The sequence below is a fragment of the Pongo pygmaeus genome, chromosome 15, assembly GCF_028885625.2.
Source record: "Pongo pygmaeus isolate AG05252 chromosome 15, NHGRI_mPonPyg2-v2.0_pri, whole genome shotgun sequence".
Classification (NCBI taxonomy): domain Eukaryota; kingdom Metazoa; phylum Chordata; class Mammalia; order Primates; family Hominidae; genus Pongo; species Pongo pygmaeus.
In genome coordinates this window covers 52,145,908-52,172,609 of record NC_072388.2, presented here as the reverse complement: position 1 = coordinate 52,172,609, position 26,702 = coordinate 52,145,908, and the positions used below count along the sequence as shown (strand labels likewise).

Sequence of the window (26,702 nt, the reverse complement as noted above, 5' to 3'; positions counted from 1 at the left end):
ATGATTTTGAGCATCTTTTATATATTTATTGGCCATTCATATATCATTCTTGGAGAAATAGCTGTCATATTTTTGCCCATTTTTAAATTGATTTATCTTTTCATCACTATTATGTTCTTTCACTTAATATAATGTTTTCAAGGTTCACCTATGTTATACATGTGTCAGAATTTCCCTCCCTTTGTAATATAAGTTTTCACATTAAGAATTCTTGTATTGGTTCTTATATTAGAACTGAGTTGTATTCTAATTGAGTTCTTACATTAAAAAGAATCGAGTTGTAAGAGTTGTCTTTTCACTTTCTTGATAGTGTCATTTATAGCACAAAAGTTTTAATTTTGATGAAGTCAAAAGACTCTATCTACCTAACCCAACCAAGATCATGAAAATGTACTCCAATATTTTTATCTAAGAGTTTTATAGGTTTAGTGCTTACATCAAAATTTATGATTCATTTTAGTTAATTTTTGTATATGATGGGATCCAACTTCATTGTTTTGCATGTGGATATCAAGTTGCCCCAACACTGTTTGTTGAAAAGATGATTCTTTATCCTGTTGAATAGTTTTGGCACCCAAGTCAAAAATCATAAAGGTAAGGGTTTAGTTCTAGATTCTCAATTCTATTCCACTGACCTGGATGTCTATTTTTATGTCAATACCACACTGCCTTGATTACTGTAGCTTTCTAGGAGGTAAATCAATAAGAATGGGTCCTCTAACTTTGTTTTAGCTATCCTAGGTCTCTTGCATTTCTATATAAATTTTAGGATCAGCTTGTCAATTTCTGAAAAAAAAAAAAAAAGCTAGCCAGAATTTTGATAGGCATTAATTTCATCTGTACTTCAATATGGAGAATATTGCTATTATCAGGGCTCAGAACATGATACTCCAAAGTATGTGCCTTGGTATGCCAAGTGCTTTGAACTGAAAAATATTGGAAGAGCCTCAGAAGTAAAATGTCTGTGACCTTCTCTCATCCTTCTGTCTCTCGCCCTTCTTTCTTCCCTGAAGCCACTCACAGAAACCAGAATTTCTCTTCCCCAAGGCAAGTCACAGAAAATAGAACTCTCCTCCAAAGCAAACCATAAAACCTAGAAAGGTCATTCTTTCCCTTCTCCCTTGAAGACCCTCATTTCACAGGAGTCCTGTCCCATACCCAGGAGTAAGGAATACTACACAGAGCAACCATGAGGGATTTGAACAGACAGGTCTTGCTGAGTTTCCCCTCAGTCTATTGCCATTAGATATACTCTTTTGTCCAATCACATTTCTACATGGCTGTCCATTCATTATCAAACCTAAGCATAAAAGTAGTTTTCCCTGTGTCTTTGACTCTTCATATCTGAAGCCCCCTGTGTCATGTAAAATTTTAGTAAGTAAATTAGTTATGCTTTTCTCTTTTTAATCCATCTTTTGTTATATAAATGTTGGCTGTGACCCTTCTGAGCTGTCCTTACACAATATTAATGTTAAATATTTCAATCCATGAATATAGGATGTCTTTCCATTTATTTAGATATTTGATTTCTTTCAACAATGTTTTGTAGTTATTAGAATACAAGTTTTGCACTTCTTTTATTAAATTTCTACCTAAGTATTTTATTCTTTTTGCTGATATTATAAATGAAATTTTTTTCTAATATCATTTTCAGAATGTTTATTGCTAGTGTACTGAAATATAATTGATTTTAAAATAGTAATCTTGTACCTTGCAGCCTTTTGAGTTTTTTTTAATTAGTTTCATTACATTGTGCTTTTTAATTCCTTAGGATGCTCTTTACATAAGAACATGTTCTCTGCAAATAAAGATCATCTTACTTCTCCCTTTTCAATTTAAATGCCTTTTATGTATTTCCTTTTTAAATCATCTTTGCTAGATCTTCCAGTACTATTGAATAGAAATGACAAGAGCAGATATCCTTGTCACATTCCTGATATTAGGGGTGAAAGCATGCAACCTTTCAGAATTAAGTATGATGTTAACTGTGGGCTTTTTGTAGATGCTCTTTATCAGGTTTAGGGAAGTTCCCTTCTATTCCTAGTTTGCTAAGTGTTTTATCATGAATTGGTGTTGGGTATATACTTATTCTTTAAGCTTCATTGGCATTTCTATGGAAAAGTTAAAAAAGAACATTTATATTTCAGTATAAAGCCATGACATAGCAACTATTTTCAAGCCTACACATCTTATAGGTCTTTTTTGTTTCTGATTTCTAAGATTTTTTTCATGATAATGTATGAATTTTCATGATGATGTATGTATGGTAAAAACCATACCACTGTAGCATCTTAACATCTAAGAACTTGTATTACAAAACCTTCAACAAAATGGACGCCTCATCAAAATTCAAAGGTGAAAATAAAAATAATGAACCCCCTACACACACAAGAAAAGTTTATATGATCAAGAATCCAAAAGGTAAGATTCATTTGGGGGAAATAGAAGCTAAATCATATGTGGGACGGAAGCACTTAGAATTATTATAGATTTAGAGTTGCACTGTACAAAACGGTAGCGACTAGCCACCTCTGAACCCTTAAAATGTGGCTAGTACAACTCAGGAACTGAATTTTAACTTAATTTCACTTCAGTTAGTTAAAATTTAAATTTAAAAACAAACACTCCAATTTACTGGAGAACTTTTAAATATGTTCTGAACAACTTGGCCTGTAAATCTACTTCAGCATTAAAATTTATGAAATCCAAATACAGATCAAGTACTGTATTTCTGATTAATATACAGTGTCTGAACTGAGATGTACTATAAGTATAAAACACACCAGATTTTCAAGATTTCATAGAAAAAAAGAATTTAACTACACCATTAATAATGTTTAATATTGATTACATGTTGAACTGAAAATTTGGATATATTAAATATTATTAACATTACTTTATGTGTGTCTTTTTACTTTTTTAATGTGGCTACTAGAAAACTTAGAAGAACATGTGTCACTCACATTTAATTTCTATTGAACAGTGCTAATTTAGAGGGTAGTATGTTCCCAGGCACAGGTGAAAGTTTATAAGTAATTAAATAAGAATTCTCTCCATGGCAATCTCATAGCCAAAGTAAACTTACATAGTGCTTTTGAAACGCTCTGGCAAAAGTAGCCCATATTAAGAAAGAGAGGTATTACTGGCTTCCTTATCCAGTCTAGGGTGAAACCACACTCAGTAGAGTCCATTCAGGCTTTGAGGACCTCACAGTGAGAGAGATGCACTGTGTGTAGAGTTCAGAGCAAGTCAAAAGGAATTACTGAATGGCCAGAAGGTTGACTTATGAGGAGAGGAAAAATAAAAGAGTGAAATTCAAGGAAAGACTAAAGACGGTATAATTGTCTACAAAAGGCAGAGGGGAATTAGTTGGCATAACAAAAGGGGTTGTAACTAGAAGTAATGGGATAAAGGTAAGAAAGGAAAATCTACGCTTGAGACACTTCAAGTTGAGCAACAACTAGAAAGGGCACAGAGTGTTGGGAGGCTGATCCAGGTTTGACTGAGGAATGGAGGACTTGACCTAGGGGGTGGTCTTTCCAGCTCTGGTTTCTAAAATCCTTTCCTGGTGGTGTATTAATCTGATGGGGGTGGGGGTGGCAGGCAATGGAGGGGTGGGGAAAACAAATTGGAGGGCAATTTCAGTCCACCCCTTACTGACATAGTGATTGACTCCCGGCTCCTCCGTCTTCCTTGAGCATTATTTTGGTTCTTTTTTATTCTGAGTTGGTGTGTGCCCCGTCTTGGGAACCTCTATGGCAGCCATTTGATACTCATGTATTTCTATACAAAAACTTCACCACGAAGAGTGTGTCACAAGGCACATCTGCTAAATGACTGGGAGGGCTTGGGGGAGTGCCACAGGTACCTGCTTGTTACTGCGTTCCTTTCCCACTGCTTTCCTTGTGAAACAGAAGTAGAAAGAGCCAAGCTCAGCCCTGAAGACTGAAAACAGATTGACATTCACACGCATGCACCAAACCCATTTCTTTCTCAACAGGCTTCCATATACAGGGCAGTCACCTCACAATTACTAAAATCATTCTCATCTACAAAGACAAGACACCTCCTCACAATTGCTACATAGGAGACATTATTTGCAAAGACAAGATAGATCACCAAGGTAAAACTACATTATAAACAAAGACCATCAATCTGCAAACATCACTCTGAAAACCTTTGTGATAATCTCACCTATGCTCCCATAAAAAGTTACAAAAAAAACAATGTTTCCAAAATTAATAGAAGGGAAATAAACATTTCACTTGCATTAATTCAAGTACATGGTATTAGAAAGAAACTTTTCATTATCAAGAGTATATGTAGGGTGGGAGGGGGATACCACATCCCTTTTTTTCTCACTTCATATAATTTCCTTAAAATCAAGAATAGAAGGTAATGATACTTCACTCCTCTTGTACCCACATCTCTAGCAGTTTCCCTTTGGTTCCGGGAAACTGCTGTTGTTGTTGTTGTTGTTGTTTTGTCCCTTGATCAACCCAAGTACTTAACTTCTGCTGTGCAAATTTCTTAAATGTAAAATGTCAGTAGGTTTGCTCTCATTGTCAAAAATTGTCACACATGTTGGACTCTATTTATAGTACTTTTATTAAGATCATGGGTTCGAGAATCAAAGTGCCAGGGTTCAAATTGTGGATCTCCCACTTAAGAAGCATATGACTTTGGGCAAATTACTTTCTCCTATGAGCTGCTCCCTTATTATTAAACTGGGTATAGTATTTTAGAAGAAAATTTTTTCTCATTTCTTGGAGAAGTACATGAGCTAAAATACATAAAACTCTTTGTATAGTACCTGGCACATATTCTTTGTTGTTATTGCAGCTATTGCTGTTGTCATTGTTATAAATACCACAGTTACCCATTGACATAGCACCAGATAGCTACTGCGGAAACACAGTCATTAAAACAATTGGGAGCGGAAATTTAAACAGATTCAGTTCTCCATAGGAGACTAACAGGTTGCCTTACCTGCCAAACACATATTAGAGCACATACTCCATTCTTTATTCAGCAGAACAACTCTTGAACCTTACAATCAAATGGCTTGGATGAATGTATTTGAAACAGCCATTGGATAATTCTGCTAAGGCTAAACTGGGATAAATTAGTAGCATGGCCCTGGAACTGTGCATCATTGTGCGATCAAGAAATTCTGTATGGTATTACTTTTCATATGAAAAAAAAATATCAAAAACTAGAACCAGAAAACATTTGGAATTTTTTTTTTTTAGTCCATGGCCAGATCTTACAACATCAGTGATATAAACCAGGCATAGAACATGAATTCAACTAGGCCTCTAATATTTCTGCATTACTTGCTTACAGGGAACAATGCAGTCACTGGCTGTTGCTGAAACTCTGTAGCATGTGAAGGCTAAAGGGCTGTGCTAGACAACTGGAGTCTCACTTTCACAAAATTTCTCTGGCCTCCTGAATGTTGGAATAACTTAGTACTACAGTGCTTGAGTCTTCCACGCCAAAAGTAAAAAATAAAATGTTAAATTTAATAAGTTCAGAGACTAAAATTAAAGCCACATTTACTGCCGAAGAAACCAACTAACAACAATATGAAGCAAGAAGAAAGAAATGTATATTCACCCTGGTTTAAATTTCCAAGAAAATGATAGCAGAAGAAAGAATTATGTATATATGTATACTGTGAGCTGGAGCCTTCTTTCCAAAAGTCTTGAAGAAAGTACACACAGGACTTCGTAAGTCCATTATGAACTGATTTTCTAAATGGCTGCAATTCTAGCAGCACTGCCTTCCCCGAAAGAGGAAGCTGTTGATTTGCATCTCCTATGCTGCCTTTTCTAAAGAGTCATTAAGTGATGCAGTGCAGCTACAAACAAGTACCTGGAAAGGATGGGATCAAGGCAGTGGTACAAAGCTTTGTCCCAGCAATCTGAATGCAGGTGTGAGAGACACAAACCAGGTGGCTAAAAGGCTTCTTTGTTTGAAGCTGTCAGTAGGAGGACCTGATTAATCTCATGCCCCATCCCTAAACTCCCTTTTAACTATGTCAAGACATCTCCTCACATCAGGAAGTCTACAATGACATGGCTATGTGCTAAGCTCAGTTAATGTGGTCCTAGGTTTAAACACTTCAGGTTGAAAGTGGATAATTGGTGGTAGTGGATTTTAAAAGCTCACACAGGTGCCTTTGAAAAGAGGTCAAAAGTCAAGTGCATCTCTCCTGAGAGCACTGACGAGCCCTTCCTAAGGAGATCAAAATTCTTTTACACAAACCCCCAGGGTCTTGTAAGAACTGTTATTAATTTAGTTCTGTATGTTCCAAATAAGGGAAAAACGATACCACATGTTATATTACCAGTAACTGGGCATATTTGTTCCAGAGAGGTAGATGTTAGATAGATTTTCACCTGGCACTTCTGGATCGCTAATGAAGTAATCCACTTTCTACCAGGGCAAAACTTGGGAGTTCAGGTCAGGGTAATGAACCTTGAAAACAGTGAAAAGCCTGAGGGAAAAAGGAGTGTAAACATAGGAATGTGTTGTCATATACTGAATATGTTTGTAAAACCAAGGCTGTGGAGTTTTAACTAGAGCACATAAAAAACAGACATTGCTGTGTACATTTGGATGTTTAAAAAAGAGTGTTGTTAAGCATGTTGTCACCTTTTTATTAATATAAATTATAAAATTTCATCATCATAACATGTTTTAGATGTTTTCAAAAGCACCCAAACACCCCAACCATTAATTGGTACATGTCAAGTATCACTTGGGAAGAGTTTTCTAGTTCAATTTGGAGGTCTTCCACTGTTCCTCTTTTCTTAATCTTTTCCTCCACTTGTTAGATATTTTTATTCATTGTGTCTACTATTATATTATACTGAAGATGTATTATTTAAACAGGAACATAATTAAGAAATTCTATGTTTTTGCATATATCCAATGAAAACATTTAATTTTATATCTTTTGTATCTGCATATAAGAAGCTACAATAACATACCAGTAATTTAGGAAAAAAACCTTAGTAAACTCTCATTAGGAGGTCTATCATGAGAAAAAAAACAAACAGAAAATAACAAGCGTCTGTGAGGATGTGAGGAAATGGAAACTCTTCTGCACCGCTATTCAGAATGTTAAAAAATGGTGTAGTCACTACAGAAAACGGTATGGTGGTGCCTCAAAAATTAAAAAATAGAATTACCATATGATCCTGCAATTCTCCTCTGGGTGAATACCCAAAAGAACTGAAAGCAGGGACTGGAACAGATATTTGTACACCCATGTTTATAACAGCATTATTCACAATAGCCAAAAGGTGGAAGCAAGCCAAGTGTCCATCGACAGATGAATAGATAAAATGTGGTATATACATACAACAGAATATTATTATAAAAATAATATTATTATAAAAAGGAAAGAAATTCTGACCTATGTTACTGGATTACCTTTAAAGGCACTAAGCTAAGTGAAATAAGCCAGACACCAAAGGACAAATACTGTATGATTCCACTTATATGAAGTACCTAGAGGAGTTATATTTATAGAGACAGAAAGTAGAATACTGATTGTCAGGGGCTGTAGGGAGATGGGGGAATGAGGAGTTATTGTTTAAGGGGTACAAAGTTTCAGTTAAAAAATATGAAAAAGTTCTGGAGGTGGATGTGGTGATGGTTGCACAACAGTGTGAATGTACTTAATGCCACTGAACTGTACACCTTAAAATGATTAAGATGGTGAATTTTACATTATGTATATTTTACAATGGTAATTCTTTTAATGAAAAATCCTTCATATGTTCATTTGTGCTCTGGAATTGGGGTCTGGATTAGGCACGCTTGCTTGATTGCACTTAACAAGTCTGATGCACTGTTACTAATGAAAAGAAAATGTGTTTCTTTCAAGATCTCAAATAATCCAACTGGCTTGAGCAAACCGATAAAAACAAGGGTGTAGCTGACATTTTTTAATTGGTACACAAATTCTTGGACTCGCCCACTCTGTACTTATAATTAGAAAAGAATGTCACTAAAATTTTTAATGAAAATCACAGGTTTGTTATAGTAGTTTTGCCACAAAATCATGGTCTCGCTTAAGAAATGGGGAAAGAAGAGGAAAAAATTCTTTCAGAAATAACACTTTAATTCAAATTTAATGTTAAACACACATGGGCATAGCACGTAGGAAAACAAACTTAATAGCATAAAAAGTAATATGACATTTGATTAACTGGTGTTAAACTGAACGTGTTAATTGTAGAGAAGAAAGACTTGCCAAGGCATGTTAGAAGCTAAGCTTCCAATTGGAACTCAGAATACAAAGGAAATGGCTCTAAGATCTGAGTAACTGCTTTAACATTTACACAAGTCAAAAAAATTCCAAGCTCAAATCCCAAGAACATAAGTTTATTTATTCTATTTAAAGTGTTAACAGAGGACAGATCAATTAACAGCATGTAACATTTTTTGAGAAGACCTCAAAATCCCTTAACTTGCCAGTAATAGTTTAAAGACTCAGTGGTGCTTAAAGTTAGGAAAAGGATTCAGTCTCTACCAAAAGGGAGATTGCCCTTGGAGAGCTCACTAAAGACTTTGGTTAACCAAGGAGCTATAAAACCCAATGTTCTTATTATTACTCACATATCTTTCACTGTTGATAGATCACAGTGGTTCACTTGGATTGTTTACAATTAGTAGCATCCTCTGGTAGAACCTCATCAACAGGGAGAAAGTTACAGAATCCATTCCTCTCTGTCCTCACGTTTCCAGCCAATTTTCATCTACCAGTAAAATCATCATCATCTTCATCACAGAGATTGGGTAGTCATGCTTCATTTCTACTGTCTTTTAATCAGTTCCATGGTTGAAAACTTTCTTAAAGAAAGACACACACACATACATACACACACACACACACACACACACAACCTTAGTAAAATTAGGGACCACAGAGGTTGAAGTTTTTAGTAGTGCTAGTCATTATCCTTAATAAGCATTATTGGGACATAAGTTGCTAACTGAGATACTAACAATTATTTTTCCCTAGTTTTGACATTGGCTGCATAAAAACCCACTGGATTATAAACTTCGTGAAGTTAGCGACCACATCTTCAATGTTCACAAATAAATCCTCAGCCCTTAGCACAGTGTTGGTCCACGTTAGGCACTCAATACAAATATGTGTTGAATGAATGAATAAATGGAAAAATAAAAACAAGTGACATATTGACAGCCATTGGAAACAACACCATTTTAATGCCCAACAACATTCCAAGTGATTTACATAGAATAAGTCACTCAATCTTCAAAACAGTCATATGGAGTAGTCCTATTATTACTGTATTCCCATTGTACAGTTTTAAAAAGTGAGGCACAGAAAGACATACAGCTTAAGTGATGGAGTTGAGAACCAGGGAGTCCAGCTTCAGTCTACACTATTACCGTCATGCATTACACAAAAATAAACTAGGATTGATGATGTAAAAAATAACAGGAACTCTAACTCTCTCATCTGTAAACACAGACCTTGAATTTACAACATTTTTAAAGTACTAAGATGGGTCATTTCAATCAGAAATGCTCATATAATAAGCATGACAATGAAATTACCAGCAGAAAAAAAAAATGGCTGTTTCTTCATGTGTCGGCCAAAGCAATGTTTTTTTAAAATCACTTCCTCAGAACTACCAAATATTAGAAAGAGAAGCCAAGAGGGCCATCTCTTTCTGCTCTTTACCCTTTGCAAGTATTTATAACAGTAACTGGCTAGGAGTAAGTGTTAAATAAATGTTGTTGCTGTTACACAAAGCCCTTCTTTGTGATACCAATATCTGGTCACAACGTTTAATACTTCAACTCCCTCAAATATTCAAGGGATGGTCAAGTCCATTGCAAGCAACCGTAATATCAGAAAACTACTTGTCAGATTGAAATAAAATACTAATTGATATTATCTGCCCACTGGTGGGCAATTTAGAACAACTTTTCTATAAAATTCTCTTTGGTAAAACAGCATTCAGGTATTTGAAGATAGAATTGTGTTCCCTTAAGTATTCATCTAACATTCTCACGTTCATTAACTACTCATTTGGTGCCATGAATTCCAACTGTCTTTACCAGTTCCCTCACTCATTATTCTCTAAGCTTATATTTTTTCTCCAGCTATAATAAGGTCTACTTGGAAAATAAAAATTTCATGTATTTAAAAATTACATATATCAGCCAGGCATGGTGGCTCATGCCTGTAATCCTAGCACTTTAGGAGTCTGAGGCAGGTGGATCACTTGAGGTCAGGAGTTAGAGACCAGCCTGGCCAACATGGTGAAACCCCATCTCTACTAAATATATATATATATTTATATATAAATCAGCTGGGCATGGTGGCCTGTAGGCCCAGATACTTGGGAGGCTGAGGCAGGAGAATGGCTTGAACCCAGGAGGCAGAGGTTGCAGTGACCCGACATCATGCCACTGCACTGCAGCCTGGAAGAAAGTGCTGGAGACTAATCTCAAAAAAAAAATTAGTTGTGCATGGTGGTGGGCACCTGTAATCCCAGCTGCTTGAGAGGCTGAGGAAGGAAAATCACTTCAACCTAGGAGGTGGAGGTTGCAGTGAGCCAAGATCGCGCCACTGCACTCCAGCCTGGGCAACAGAATGAGACTCCATCTCAAAATAAATAAAATAAATAAATATTGCATATATCAATGTGATGTTTTGATGTATGTATACATATATACATAATTACCATAATCAAGCTAATTAACATATCCACCACCTCATATTATTACTGTGGGGGTGTTTGTGTGTGTATGTGTGTGTGTGTGTGTGTGTGTGTGCGATGAAAACACTTAAGATCTACTCCTTTAGCAAATTCCAGGCATACAATACAATATTATTAACTCTAGTTATCATGCTGTACATTTGATCTTCAGAACTTATTTGACTTATAACTGAAAATGTATATCCTTTGACCAAAATCCTCCCATTTTCCTCATCACTTATCCCCTGGAAACCACCTTTCTACTTTTTGGTTTCTATGAGTCCAACTTCTTTAGATTCCACGTATAATTGGGATAATGCAGTATTTGCCTTTCTGTGTCTGGTTTAATTCACTTAGCATAATGTCCTCTAGGTTCATCCATGCTGCTGCAAATTGTAAGATTTCCTTATTTTCAAAGGCTGAATAATATTCCATTGTATATATCTATATATACCATATTTTTTAATTCATCCATGCATTAATTACCAATACTTAGGTTGTTTTCATATTGTGGCTATTGTGAATAATGCTGCAATGAACATATCTATTGGAGATACTGAATTCATTTCCTTTGGATATATATCCAGAAATGGGATAACCAGATCATATGGTAGTTCTATTTTTAGTTCTTTGAGAAACCTCCATACTGCTTTCCATAATGGCTATACCAGTATACAATCCTACCAACAGTGTATAAAGGTTCCCTTTGCTCCACAACTTCACCAAAACTTATCATTTAGTTTTTTGGTAATAGCCATCTTAATAGGTATGAGGCAATATCTCATGGAATATCTTGTATGTCTTCTTTGAGAAAATGTCTATTCAGGTCCTTTGTCTATTGTAAAGCAGGATTATTTGTATTTTTAGTATTGAGTTACATGAGTTCCTTATATTGGAATATCCTTATTTTGGATATTAGCCCACTATCAAATATGTAATTTAGCAAATGTTTTTCCCATTCCATGGGTTGCCTTTTCATTTTGTCAATTGTTTCCCTTGCTGTGCAGAAAAATTTTAGTTTTATGTGGTCTCACTTGCTTATTTTTGCTTTTGTTGCCCGTCCTTTTAGAGTCATATTCATAAAATCATTATCAAGACAAACATCAAGGAGCTCTTCTTCTATGTTTTTTTCTGGGTCTTACATTTAGGTCTTTAAACCTCTTCGAGTTGATTTTTGTTTATGGTGTAAGAGAAAATGCAGTTTCATTCTTTTACATGTGTATATCTAGTTTTCCCAACACCATTTATTGAAGAGAGTATCTTTTCCCCATTGTGTGTTCTTGGCATCTTTGTCAAAGATTACTTGACTGTATATGTGTGAGTTTACTTCTGGGCTCTCTACTCTGTTTCATTGCTCTATATGTCTGTTTTTAATGCCAGTACCATATTGGTTTGGCTATATTAGCTTTGTTGTATATTTTGAAGTCAAGTAATGTAATGCTTCCAGGTTTGTTCTTCTTTTTCAAGATTGCTTTGACTATCTAGGGTCTTCCGTGGTTCTATACAAATTTCGGAATTTTTTTCTATTTCTGTGAAAAATGTCATTGGAATTTTGATAAAGGTTGCATTAAATTTGTAGGTCACTTTGGGTAGTATGGATATTTTAACAATTTTAATTCTTCCAATCCATGAACACAGGATATCTTTCCACTTATATGTGTCTTATTCAGTATATTTCATCAATACTTTATAAATTTCAGTGTATATAAGTTTTTCACCTCTTTGGCTAAATAAACTCGTAAGTATTTTATTTTTTGCTGCTATTGTAAATTGAATTGTTTTTCACATTTCTTTTTCAGATAGTCTGTTAGTGTATAGAAATACAACTAATTTTTGTGTGTTTATTTTGTATACTGCAACTTTACTGAATTTGTTTATTGGCTCTAACCATTTTTTGGTGGAGTCTTTAGGGTTTCCTATATACAAAATTATGTCTTCTCCAAACAGAGACAACTTTACTTCTTCCTTTCTGATTTGGATTTTATTCTTATATTTCTTTTATTTCTTCTTGCCTAATTGCTCTGGCTAGAACTTCCAGTACTATGTTAAATAAAAATGGCAAAAGTGGTCATTCTTGCCTTGTTCTTCATCTTCAAAGAAAAGCTTTTAGCTTCCCACCTGTTGAGTATGATGTTAGTTGTGGGCTTGTCATATGTGGCCTTTATTATGTTGAAGTATGTTTCTTCTATACCTAATTTGTTGAGAGCTTTTATCATTAAGGGATATTGAATATAGTCAAGTGTTGGGGTTTTTTTGCAACTATTGAGATGATTGTATGGTTTTTATCTTTCATTGTGTTAAATGTAGTATATCACATTTATTGATTTACATATATTGAATCATCCTTGCATTCCAGGAATAAATCTTACTTGATCATGGTGCTTGATCCTTTTAATGTGCTGTTGAATTCAGTTTACTATTTTATTGAGGATTTTCTAATCTATGTTCATGAGATATTTCAGCCTATAGTTTTCTTTTTTTGTAGTGTCCTTGTCTGGCTTTGGTATTAGGATAATGATGGTCTCACAAAATGAGCTAGGAAGTGTTCCCTGCTCAGTTTATTTAAAGGGTTTGAGAAGGATTGGTACGTTTTTGCCAGTTTAAATGGCCTATTCTGGATACAATCTAATTGGTCACAATGCCTCCTAAATTATGGAGTCGAAATTGGACATATTATTGCAGCTGTGATCTGACCAAGACAGCTTTTTGAGGAATTATTAGGTCCCATGATCTGGAAACTATTTCTATTAATGTGGCCCATTATTGTGCTAGCCATTTCTACGTTTGCATCATACTGTTGGTTCATGATAAAATGGAAGTCATCTAAAATCCTAATTCATCATGTGCCCTTTAACACGTGCTTGTGAAATTCATACTTTGACCTTGCTTTATTTTACTTTTATTAAGTTAAATTTCATCTGTCTATTTCAGTCTGAAGTTTGAGATAATTTTGTATTTTAATTCTATTGTTAAATGTGGATTTTACAATGAAGAGAATAAAAGTTAAGCTTTCAGGGCCCCTCACTTACACTGACACCTTCTAAGACCCTCGGAGGGGCTCTAACAATGTGTCTACATGGTCATAAGTTTTTATAGAATTAGCATAAGTAAGATATTTTAACTATAATCAGTTCTTGACCTTCTACTTCATATTCCCCTCGATCGCATGTGTCTTATAGCATCCAGCACACAAGTATGTGGGACTGAAAGAAAAACAAGATGTGAAATATATAAAGCCAAAAGTTAATCTGGGGAAAATTCTTTCAAATCTCACAGCTTTCATATGAAAGAAACTCATAGAAGTTTTTCCAAATTTGACAACTATTCTAAAAAGTCACATGGCATTACCAAAACAAATTTTAATTAACCATTCTAGAGATAGGACAATTATCTTCACATTCTCTCTGACATTTCAAAACTATTCTCATATAAAAAGACCATCAAAGAGTAAGCATCCAAAAAAAGAAGGAAAAAAAGGTATTACAAAGATATGTACAAAAATTACAAATTGTTATTTTCATAGCTATTATAGTGTTTGTATCAGCTTTTTAGATTTGCAATTTGCTATATGTTTTCTTTTTCTAAATAAATAGATTACACATCTTAAATACTGATAAACGCTCTAGACATCATGCCTTTACAACATTCTGTAATAGGTAAATAAGTGTGTGGTTTGTTAGTGTTAAAAGAATGGAATAATTCCTGCAAAGAATGCTGAAATAGATCACTTTTATTTTCTATACACGTGCCAACTTTGTTCATTAAGATAACATAAAACACATAATTATATTACCAAATGATATTAGACCATTATATCTCTCATAATATACAAGTGGCACCCATGAAGGTGTGTAAGAGATGTGCACTTAGAGTGCAAGTACAGTTACTTTTTAGCTGGTTGAACAACTCAACTTGGTGTCAACCTGGTGAGAGTCTCCAGGAGTGTGCCTCAGGCTTTTTCAATAACATAGTGAATAAAATATATGATCATAGGCAGGAACGAATCTAGGTTGTATAGGGCCTGAAGCTTACACAATTGGAGGGTAAGGGAAGCGATTTCTTTATAGAAATAATACAAAATTACAGTTATAAAATTTGCTATAAATATATACTTAGAATGAAAAAGAAGTCACAACAACTTATAAATTTTAAAAAGTTGACATTCCACAAATGTCACAAAATTCACAAAAAAAACCACATTTTTATCAGTTCCCTTCTGGGACCACCTTTATGTCTTTTTTTTTTTTTTTCTATTTTTGGCTTCATCCTCTTTGAGGGCATATTTCTGTTCCTTGTGTCTACATAAAATTTTCTTCGTATAGTAATTGATTGATTAGGAAATATGTAATAAAACCTCATTAAACTGTAATAAGGGGCAGACTAGTCTAAGTCAAAAATTTGAATTATAGGATTCTTAAAATTATATGAATTTCAAAAACTCATCAATTCATATTACTGCCTATGGGAGAGATAAAAAATAAATGTATAACTTATAAGCAAAATTAGAATTTATAACAAGGCTACATCATATTATAATGTATATAAGTATAAAATTCCTTAAACATACAAAATTAATAATAAACTCAGAAACTGAGTTTGCTGAGCCATTTACTTTGATTAAAAAAGAAAATTTAAATTGAAATTATTTCTGAATGTTTAATGATATATTTTACGATAGAAATATTGCTAATATTAAAATGAATTATGGTTTTCAATTAGTAGGAGTTTGTTGCTTATCTGGATGGGTCAATTACATTTTCTAGAGATCTGATTTAGAAAAAAACTCATTTAATGTGTGATTTCAACAATATAGGATTTAATGGTAAGCCATTTATTAGCATATACTAATTGATTTGATGTACCACTGGATTCATGTAGTAACCTAAAATGAAAGTAATTATTCTGAAGTTCTCTCTCCATAATAGTATATATAAACCATGAAAATTAACACCCATTCACAAACAAATAATTTCAAAAAAATCTTGATGGTACACAGCAGTAAAATAGCCAAAATTCATGTGTAAAATCTGTAACCTGAATATAACTTGAATTATTTTCAGAGCTGATGATTTATAGGAAAACTATTGTGAATTATTCTGCAAAGCTTCCTCTAAGTATGAAATTTATGTATTTAGGCTGCATATGGTGGCTCATGCCTGTAATCCCAGCACTTTGGGAGGCCAAGGCAGGCAGATCACCTGAGGTCAGGAGTTTGAGACCAACCCGGCCAACATGGTGAAACCCCATCTCTACTAAAAATACAAAAATTAGCCTGGTGTGGTGGTGCACACCTGTATGCCCAGTTACTTGGGGGGTGGGGTGGCTAGGGCGCAAGAATTGCTTGAACCCGGAAGGTGGAAGTCGCAGTGAGCTGAGATCACACCACTGCAGTCCAGCATGGATGACAGAGTGAGACTGTCTCAAAAGAAGAAAAAGAAAAGAAATTTATGTATTTGTACGTTGTATAAAATGAGGCTCATGCCCAGAGCAAGGCAACCAAATTTCGTTGGCACCATCAGCTGCACTTTATTCTAATGCTAACCAAAGACAAACCAAAATGTCTTGAGAAAGCTGGAGGACCTTGATGCAGTTTTGAAGGCCGTTCTAGGAGAGTGGGAATGCAGGGCTCCATCTTATCTCTTAGAGCTCCTCTGCCCATTCTTCAATCTGGCTATTTCTGGTGATATGTATACGCTTTTTTTTTCATTTGCTTACACACTAGAATTTTTCATTATTTTGGTTTAGTAAATGATAGCGTTTAGATATGTGTCCCATCTAAATCTCATGTTGAAATGTAATCCCCAGTGTTGGAGGTAGGGCCGGGTGGGAGATGATTGGATCATGGAAGTGGATCCTTCATGACTTGGTGCTGTCCTTGCAATAGTGAGTTCTTGCAAGATCTGGTTGTTTGAAAATGTGTGGCACCTCTTCTCACCCTTGCTCCTGCTCTGGCTGTGTGATGTGACTGCTCCCACTTTTCCTTCTGCTATGAATCAAAACTTCCTGAGTCCTCACCAGAGGCTTAGCCAATGTCAGTACCATGCTTCCCGGAGAGCCTACAAAACCATGAGTCAATTAAATTTCTTTGCTTTATAAATTACCCAGCATCAAGTATTTCCATATAGCAATGCAAGAACAGCCTAATAAAGAAAATTGGTACCAAGGAGGGGCACATTGCTATAGAGATACCTGAAAATGTGGAAGCAACGTTGGGACTGGGTAATGGACAGAGGTTGAAAGAGCTTGGAGGGCTCAGAAGAAGACAGGAAAATGAGGGAAAGTTTGGAACTTCTTAGAGACTGGTTAAACAATTGTGACCAAAATGCTCATAGTAATATGGACAGTGAAGCCTGAGTTGAGGAGGTCTCAGACAGAAATAAGGAACTTATTGGGAACTGCAAAGGTCAGCTGTGTTATGCCTTAGCAAAGAACTTGGCTTCATTGTGTTCATGCCCTAGAGCTCTGTGGAAATTTTAACTTAAGAGTGATGATTTAGTATATCTGATGGAAGTAAGGACCAAACTCTGATTTTTTTATCTTGCCCAAATTCCTATCTAAGGGGTCTGGGGAGTCATGCCCTACAAATCATAATTTCTTATCAGATGGGTTTTATTTAACCCTGTGTATCATGATTTACTTTCCAACCTGACTCTGGCATAACATTACGAGACAAGGAAGAAAATCAAAATATTTTACCCCAAAACATGTTTCTTTACCATATTTTAAAATGGCCCTACAAAGCTATTCTTTGTGGGGGGAAATTTGCATATGTAAAAATATCTATTAACATAGCTAGATCTTTTCCTTACAAATCCTCCCAATCCTAAAGAGATTAACTAAGAACTCAACAGGAAACATTTGTCATCTATTGTCTCTAAGGGCAGCCACTATAAGACTTCAAAAGAACTTTGGTCTCCACAGCCTTTATCTTAACCTGAACATCCCCTTCCTATCAATCCTAGATCTTTAGACAAACTCAACCAATTGTCAACCAGAAAATGTTTAAATTTACCCATAGCCTGGAAGCACCCCTGCTTTGAAGTGTTCCACCTTCCTGGACCAAACCAATGTATTTCTTAAATTTATTTGATTGATGTCTCATGCCTCTCTAAAATGTATAAAACCAAGCTGTGTCCGACCACATTGGCCACATGTTCTCAGGACCTCCTGAGGGTTGTGTCATGGGCCATGGCCACTCATATTTGGCCTAGAATAAATCTCTTCAAATATTTTACTGAGTTCGACTCTTTTTGTCAACAGAAGAAATTTCTAAGCAGCAAAGCATTCAGGATGTAGCCTGGCTGCCTCTAACAGCCTACACTCAAATGTGAGAGTGAATAAATAACTTAAAGTTGGAATTTATCATTAAAAGAGAAGCAGAGCATAAAAGTTTGGAAAATTTGCAGCTTGGCTATGTGGCAAAGAAAGAAAAAGCTTTTTCAGGGGAATAATCAAAGCAGGCTGGAGAGCAACCACTTTTTAGAGAGATTTGCATGAGTAAAAAAAGAGCCAGGTGCTGATAGCCAAGACAATGGTATCTTCAAGTTAGCCCCTCCCATCACAGGCCCAGAGGCCCAGGAGGACTGAATGGCTTCATGGGCCAGACCTGAGGCATCACTGCCCTGAGCCACTTCAGAAGGCTGTTTCTCTTGTCCTGGCCACTCAGCTCCAGCTGTGGCTCAAAGGGCCTCAGGTATAGTTCAGGCCACTGCTCTGGAGGGCACAAGCCATAAGCTTTGGTGGCTTCATGTGGTGTTAAGCCCACAGGCATGCAGAGTACCAGAGTGAAGGAGGCTTCGTAGCCTCCAACTAGATATTAGAAAGCCTGGCTGCCCAGACAGAAGCCTGCTGTGGGGGTAGAGGCCTCAAAGAGAACCTCTACTTAGGCAGTGTGGAAGGAAAATATGGAGTTCAAGGCCCCATACAGAGTTCTGAGGCACTGCCTAGTGGTCTGTGGGGAGGGGGCCACCATCCTCCAGATCCCAGAATGGTAGCTCCACCAGCAGCTTTCATCCTGCACCTGGAAAAGCTGTAGGCACTCAACTCCAGCCCATGAAGGCAGCTCCAGGGGCTGAAACCTGTGAAGCCACAGAAGCAGAACTGCCCAAGACCTTGAGAGCCCACCCTTCACACCAGTGTGCCTTGGATGTGGAACATGGTGTCGACGGAGATTATTTTGGAGCTTTAAGATTTAATGACTCCCCTACTGGGTTTCAGACTTACATGAGGCCTGTAGCCCCTTTCTTTTGGCCAATTTATCCCTTTTGGAACAAGAATATTGACCTAGTGCCTGTACTTCCATTGTATCTTGGGAGTAAATAACTTGTTTTGATTTTACAGGCTCATAGGTGGAAGGAATTTATCTCCAGATGAGTCTTTGGACTTGGGACTTGGGACATTTGAGTTAATGTTGGAACAAGTTAAGACTTTGGGAGACTATCGGCAGGGGATGACTGTACTTTGTAATGTGAGAGGAACATGTGATTTAAGGGACCAGGGGCAGAATGATATAGTTTGAATATGTGTTTCCTCTAAATCTCATGTTGAAATTTAATCCCCAACAGTGGAGGTGGGCATGGTGGGAGTGTTTGAGTCATGGGGATGGATCCCTCATGGCTTGGTGCTATTCTCACAATAGTGAGTGAGTTCTCATGAGATCTGGTGTTTAAAAGTGTGTGGCACCTCCCCCCAACCCTCTCTTGCTCCTGCTCTAGCCGCATGATGTGTCTGCTCCCACTTTGCCTTCTGCAATGAGTAAAAGCTTCCTGGGGCCTCACCAAAGGGCAAGCAGATGCTGGCACCATGCTTCCTGTATGGCCTACAGAACAGTGAGCCAATTAAGCTTATTTTATTCATAAATTACTGATCCTTAGCATTTCTTTACAACAATGTGAGAACAGCCTAATACAGTAAATTAGTCAAATCTCTAATTTTGGGTCCCAAAAGTTGCCACGTGACTCAAACATGAGTCCAGGATTGAGAACCATGCAGTAGAATAATGAATAAGCCTGTCCAGATCATGCAAGAATGGTAAAGCAGTAGTAAACCAAGGAGAGGGTGCAAGTTCCATCTAAAATGGACAGCTGTGGCTCAGCTCTTATTACCACATAGAATGTGAGTTAATGTTGCTGCATATTTTAATTTTTCAAGAGAAACCAGGTAGGGGTGTGTGTGTGTGGGGGGGGGGGGGGGGTGAAATCTCTTGACTATTAAATGATAGCTCCAAAAATTTTATCAAGTTGTAAAACCAAAAAAAAAAAAAAATGCTTAGGGACTGAACTGGGACCTTTGCTATGCACAATATGAGGCTAATCCCAAGTGTTTGAGCTACAGGACCAATGATCATGCCCTGTAGGGGCTGTGGGGTCCTGAGCTTCCTGCCTGAGTTGCAGTCATTTTCCAAGGACCAAAAATGAACAAATTAGACACTGAACGTGTGACACACAACAAAAGTAAACATTTCTCCACATTGTCATTTATCCCTTAAAAATATTACCTCATACTACCATTAAAAAAGAAAATGAGTGCTTACTTAAAAACCACATTAAAGTCATTTTGAGAGACATGAGGTTACAAAATTCTGTTCTAAGAATGGACACATCAGTGGAACACACTGACGGACACATGAGGGGTGTCCATCAGACTTGATCAAGACTTGCTCTTTTCTTTGATTATCAACATCAACAAATAAAACCATTTCATTTTGAAGAGAAAACAATATTTGATGGAAAAATTATAAAAGTTGCACCAATCAGCTTAAAGACAGTGATTTTCAGCACTATATTTCTTTAATTTCCAAAGATTTTTATAACATTATTGACATGTATATAATGAAATAGCATGGACTAGGCAGTTAGACCATATACCAGAGTATAATAACACATAGAATTGCTCAGAAAATTAAGTTATGTAATACAATTTAAAGTGCTTTGCATATAGTAGATATTAAATTAACATTTGGCTTCTTGTTTCAGAAAATAGTACTATATATTCGTTTACATTATATAAAATAGCCACTCATTTTATGAAGGATTCTGAGATTACCACTGTTTATTTTTCACTTCTTTACTTTTGTATAAGATGTATTAATTTAGTCTGTAATATTATTTGAGCTCTGATTATGTTCAAGCTACTGTTTTCAGAACCGTAGAGGTTCAAAGATCAGCATAGGTCCTTCTATTAAGGAATACATACTCCATTCATTGTATTAATCCAACAACCGTTTAATAAGCACCTACTCTGTTCCAGACACTGTTCTGGATCATGAGGACACATCTCTGAATAAGACAAAAACTATCCTGGCTACCATGGAGCTTACATTATAGTGAAGCTAGGTAGACAATCGACAAAGAAAATTAAGTAGTAATAGGTGCCATAAAAAATGCAATGGGCTCGTGTACAGCAGAGTGATTGGGTGGCTACTTTAGATTAGGTAGCCAGCCTAGAAAGGCCTAAGAAAATGAGTTAACCCATAAATGAAGAAAAACAGTATTTTTTTCTTCGATGGGATGAGGCTGGCATGTTTCAGGAGCATCATGAGGGCTCGTGGGTGAGTAGATGGCCAAAAGGGAGTGGCATAAATGAATGGAGAAGAATTAAGCAGGCCTATCACACAGAGACCCATAGACCAGAGTAAGGTATGTGAATTTTACCATATTAGGAAAAATAAACACCCAGTTATAATACTAAGGAATAGTAAATAAGGGCTATAAAAGCAAACTGCTGTGGAAACCCCAACAAAGGCTGTTGCTTCTGTATGCCTAAAGTGGGGTTCCAAAGGCCTCTGCAGAGATGGATTTGAACTGGGGCTTAGCAAACAAGCAGGATTTAAAATGTAAATAGGCAGAGAAGGATAAAAAGGACATTTTAGGCTGGGAAAACTATACAACAAAGAATGCAGGCATTTAGTGGTATAGGATGGTTGGCATGGGAACCTGGTAAAGTGTAGAGGAAGTTAAAGATAAAAACAAAAAATCACAATTGGGAAAGAGTCTTTAACACCAGATTGAAGAATGAGGGCCTTGTCCACAGATGCAGAAAGCCACTTAGGAGATTGTTAGTGTGCAACTTCCTGAAGTAGTAGGGATGTATCTCCTTTTATTTTTATTTCATAGTGATGTGTATATTACAGACATTTCAAAATACTTGTGGATTGGTTAGACACCAAGAGTGAATGAGTATTGCCTTAATGCTCTGTTATTATTACCTGGGCATCTCTACTCCCCACATGCATTTATGTGTTCTAAAACATGTATGGATGATTTCTAGGAAAGCAATCTGGCAACACAAATTAAAATGTCTAAAGCATATACGCTTTGGTCCAGCATTTACATCTTGAGTAATACACAGCCCATAAAAATACTCACACAAGCATAATACACAGCAATTATATATGCAGATAGGAGCTATGGGACTGCTACATTCCACCACTCTAAAGTCGTGGGAGCCACCCCCATACACTCAGATGTCGAAAAAAAAAAAAGCAGGGAGGGATTTAGAAATCAGAAACTGAGAAATTATCCAAAAACACAAGCTCCAAAATGGACTGTTTAAGTTGGTATTTTTAAAACTGTGGATCATAATCCATTAATCAGTCGTAAAGTCAATCCAGGAGGTCACCACTGACATTGTTTTTAATTTTAAAGTCTAGAATAAAATAAGGGGCTGGGTGTGGTGGCTCATGCCTGTAATCCCAGCACTTTGGGAGGCCAAGGCGGGCAGATCATGAGGTCAGGAGTTCGAGACCAGCCTGGCCAACATGGTGAAACCCTGTCTCTACTAAAAATACAAAAATTAGCCAGGCATGGTGGTGGGTGCCTGTAGTCCCAGCTACTCGGGATGCTGAGGCAGGAGAATCGCTTGAACCCAGAAGGCAGAGGTTGCAGTGAGTCGAGATCATGCCACTGCACTCCAGCCTGGGCAACGAGAGCGAGACTCTGTCTCGGGAAAAAAACAAAACCAAAAAAATGGAATAAAATATGACATAAAAGGAAAGTATTAGAATGAATTGAACGTAGTAAGGCCACACATCATTTCAGTTTTTTATACTTATATATACACAGGCAATTGTGTACTGGGTGATGATGTAAGATCTGTTTCTTACTGTGGTTCATATTCTTTAAAAGTTGAGAACTGTTATGGGCTGGGCGTGATGGCTCACGCCTCTAATCACAGCACTTTGGGAGGCTGAGGCGGATGGATCACGAGGTCAGGAAATCGAGACCATCCTGGCTAACATGGTGAAACCCTGTCTCTACTAAAAAATACAAAAAATTAGCCAGGCGTGGTGGTGGGTGCCTGTAGTCCCAGCTACTTGGGAGCCTGAGGCAGGCGAATGGCATGAACCTGGGAGACGGAGCTTGCAGTGAGCCGAGATCGCACCACTGCACTCCAGCCTGGGTGACAGAGGGAGACTCCATCTCAAAAAAAAAAAAAAGGTTGAGAACTTTAACATTGTTTTTATGGACTAATGTTAAATAAAGGCTTTTTTAAAAAATTCATTGATAACAGGTGGGGACTTATTAGGAAACCTGCTCAGTTATAGATGTATGTACACATATGTCATCTGCAGGGCTGTGAAGAGGTTCAAGTGTGCCTACCAAACAGTTGTGAATACCTCTGTGGAATATGAAAGATGTTATAAAATGGGAGAATTTTCATTTCATATTTGATATGCTTTATATACTATATACTTTTATATATTTCTGCATTGTAATTTTAAAATATAAAGAAAAAAAGATGTTTAAGAGGTACCTTGCCTGGGCATCTCTACTCCCCACATGGAGTAGATGCTCCCCTATGGAGCATCCAGTCAATTAACATGAAGTGTGACCACATCACATCTTTCAGCCAAACTCAGTGGGAAAGGAAGGGAAATGAAGCCATGTTTCACCCATGGAAAGTTGGTGGTAAATTGGCAACAGTGTGAATAACGGAAGTCATTAATGTCCCACCTGATGTATAAAGTGATTTCAGGCAGGTAGGTGTTTGGACAGTCAGATAACATGGCAAAAGAGAATCTGAGAAAAAAAAATCTTAGGGGAAAACTTGGCACTAGAAAGTAGACTTGAAAAGTGGGAGAAGGCTGTGACTCAGGTGAAAAGTAGGAGCTGGAGCCAAGCTCTGAGGATATTCATCTAATGGCCAGAGGGCCCAGAACCATTAGCATTATGGCATTACGAAGAAAAGAGCCTCTGCCTAGAGCTCCAAGACATGGAGGACTACTGTGACCACATAACAAAGGCCAGCCACCAGATAATGCCCTCAGTTCACCATCATTGAGACATGCTGGACTGAGGCATCCTTAACCCTAGGGCTGCACCCTATGGATGAGGCATTGGTGTTCATGGGTCAAGCCTCAGGACACTTACCATTTGCCTCTCTCTTCTTTAAGATTCCATGGTTGGAAGCCTTATTTCCTGCTAGCACATGCTTGCAATAGATGTTAACATTTTCAGTTAGATCTCATCCAAGAAGCAGTATGCATTATACTGAGTGGCACATAAATGCTTAGCTTTTGCATTAGACCAGCTCTCATGCTTGATGACACCAGGCACTGATATCCTCCAGCATTGATACCCTCCTTGCTTGCCTTGTCCTTCTGTTCCCAACTGGTTCTGTGGCCTCCCACCTTTCCCAGGGTATACTCATTGAAAAGGAGTCTTTCTGTTTTGGTACCTGCTGTCTTGGTGTTGATAGCACAGATTTATTTTTGTTGACAATAACATACACTTGAATGGCAATTATACTACATCTATAAAGCTAGATACAGCCCAGTTCCAGGATGCCAAGCTTTGCGAAGCCACATTTTCAGCAGGAGCAAGCTTCTGTGTCCTGGATTGCAGTCAAAAAGTGCAAAAGTTATGAGGCCACTGAGTAAATGCATCATTACCCACTGGAGTAGACCAACCCCAAAGTTAGGCTTTGCAGTTTTTTGTCAGTTAGAAAATTCATTTAACAATGGGAATGAGTAAACTACTTTCCTAACTAAATATAAAACCACAAATCCTCATCATATCACTTTGCACAAGGAATTTCTTGTAAGTAGCAAATATGTCTTAGCCATATTTGACATTTCAGTACTCAGCAGTGGTGCTGCACATAACACATGCTTAATAAACATTCAGTGAGCACACTAATGGGTAGGTTAATTAGGTAAGATAGACATAAGGTCTAATTTCATTGATGACAGTTGCTGATTACCACAGAATTTTTGAATCATAAAGCAAAGGCTGATTCTATTTATGAGACCTTGCGCTTAGGAACATTAATTATCCTTCTTTTCTGGCTTCCCTCCATTCTAGTCATTGGAAAAGCTTCAAAATTTCATAGTTTCGGTTTTTACATCACCTACAATACACAAATCTTCCATTTGCAAATTTCAGTAGAGTACTCATTCACCATTCAATATTGGCAGCTTCACTCTGGTAAGTCCCTCCTAAATCCTACAGATGGTGGCTGATTTTTATGAGACCGAAATCTATTAATTCTATTTTCTATTGTTCTTTGGAATTTATAAGTGAAAGAAAGGCGATCTATTCCTTTTATTAATCAGTAGCAGTAACATAACACTCCCATAACCAGAACTAATTCTCTCTTTTTCTCTCTCCTCCAACCTTTCTTTCTTTCGCAAGTTTGACTTAAGACCAAAAATCCAGATTAAAGTCTTAGAATGTATATATTAATGTTAAATGCATTTTTACAGAGGCAAGTGTACATGAAAGAAATTTTGTAGGTACAAATGATCAATTGTATGTTTAAAAGCAACTCCTACACATACTGCAGGGTAAACTGCCAAAGGCTTCATTGTATTTTCCATACCAAGACTTACGGCTAAGAACACTCAAGAGGTGAGATATTTTAGATGCCTGGGTTTCACACCTTAAAGCTTCACTAAAAAAAGACTTGAGTGAGATAATGCAAAAGCAACTTTGGAATAATAACTGCTATTCCAATTCTCTTTCCTGGTGTCGTAGGGCTATACTTTTAATCATTTCATTCAAAAGTTAATTATTCATTTGATTAGACAGAAATAAGTATTTTCCAAATCTTTCTTACCAAGCAACACGTTCACACTGTTTAGTCGTCATATTAGCAGCACTTCTTCAATCATGGACTAGAATTTACATCCTTTGTAATTTTTAAACTACAGGCTTCCTGGAGCAATTCACCAACAGTGATGAAACTACCATAATGTCTTCTTTGTGTTTGAGACAATGGTGGCAAATTCTCAGTGGTTGACTATAAGCCTTTTTCTAACCACTTATTTTCCAGGTTGACCAGTGGCAACACTAACAGTCACCAATCCGATGCCAGACAGCCATTAACACCTCACCTTTTCATTTGATCAATTTCACTTACTAGGAAATGAATGGTCATATTTACTTACCTACAGAAGATATTTACTTATCTTGCTGAAGAAAGAAACTTCTCTCACAAATCAATTTTAAAATAATTTTATCTTGTTAGATAGTGTATAGTCAAGGGCTGAGCCAAATGAGCCCATTCTCTAGCATGGTTAGCATAAGCTTAGCCAGCAGGGATGCTGTTGTGTAACTGAAGAATCACAGTAAGAGGAAAGAAAACCTATGCCAGTAGATAGGACTGGTTGGTTACCACAACGTGATAAGTCAGGTCACAATAAACTACTGTTCCTAAGGCAAATGAAGGAGCTATGGGAATTGGGTAAGGAGACAGATTCCTCTCAGGTATCAGTCTAAGTAATTCAAAGGAATTGGGCTTTGCTGCCTACTATGCAAAGGATTAGTTTTCAATTAAGAGAGCAGACTTGTCATTTTGAGTAAGTGTGCACATCACATCATGTCTCATAGTCAGAGAGAGAAAAAAGCAGAAACAAAAACAAAGACAAAAACAAGGACACTATGTCTACCTCTAGTCCCCATAATACAGGAAACCTTGAGACCTCTCCAATAAGTTACTGTCTCCCTA

The 26,702-nt window shown here is 36.8% G+C and overlaps 1 long non-coding RNA gene across 3 annotated transcripts in view; it reads right to left on the bottom strand.

Moving 5' to 3' along the window:
- LOC129012074 (uncharacterized) overlaps positions 1-26,702 on the bottom strand; it is a 348,709-nt gene that overhangs the window by 75,041 nt on the left and 246,966 nt on the right. The window contains exon 4 of one of the 3 annotated variants that reach the window (XR_008493559.2): positions 15,013-16,810. The exons of the other annotated variants lie outside the window; for them this stretch is intronic. This is a non-coding gene — a long non-coding RNA (uncharacterized LOC129012074). Of the gene's footprint in view, positions 1-15,012; positions 16,811-26,702 lie in introns of those variants that run through there. 3 annotated transcript variants of the gene reach the window in all.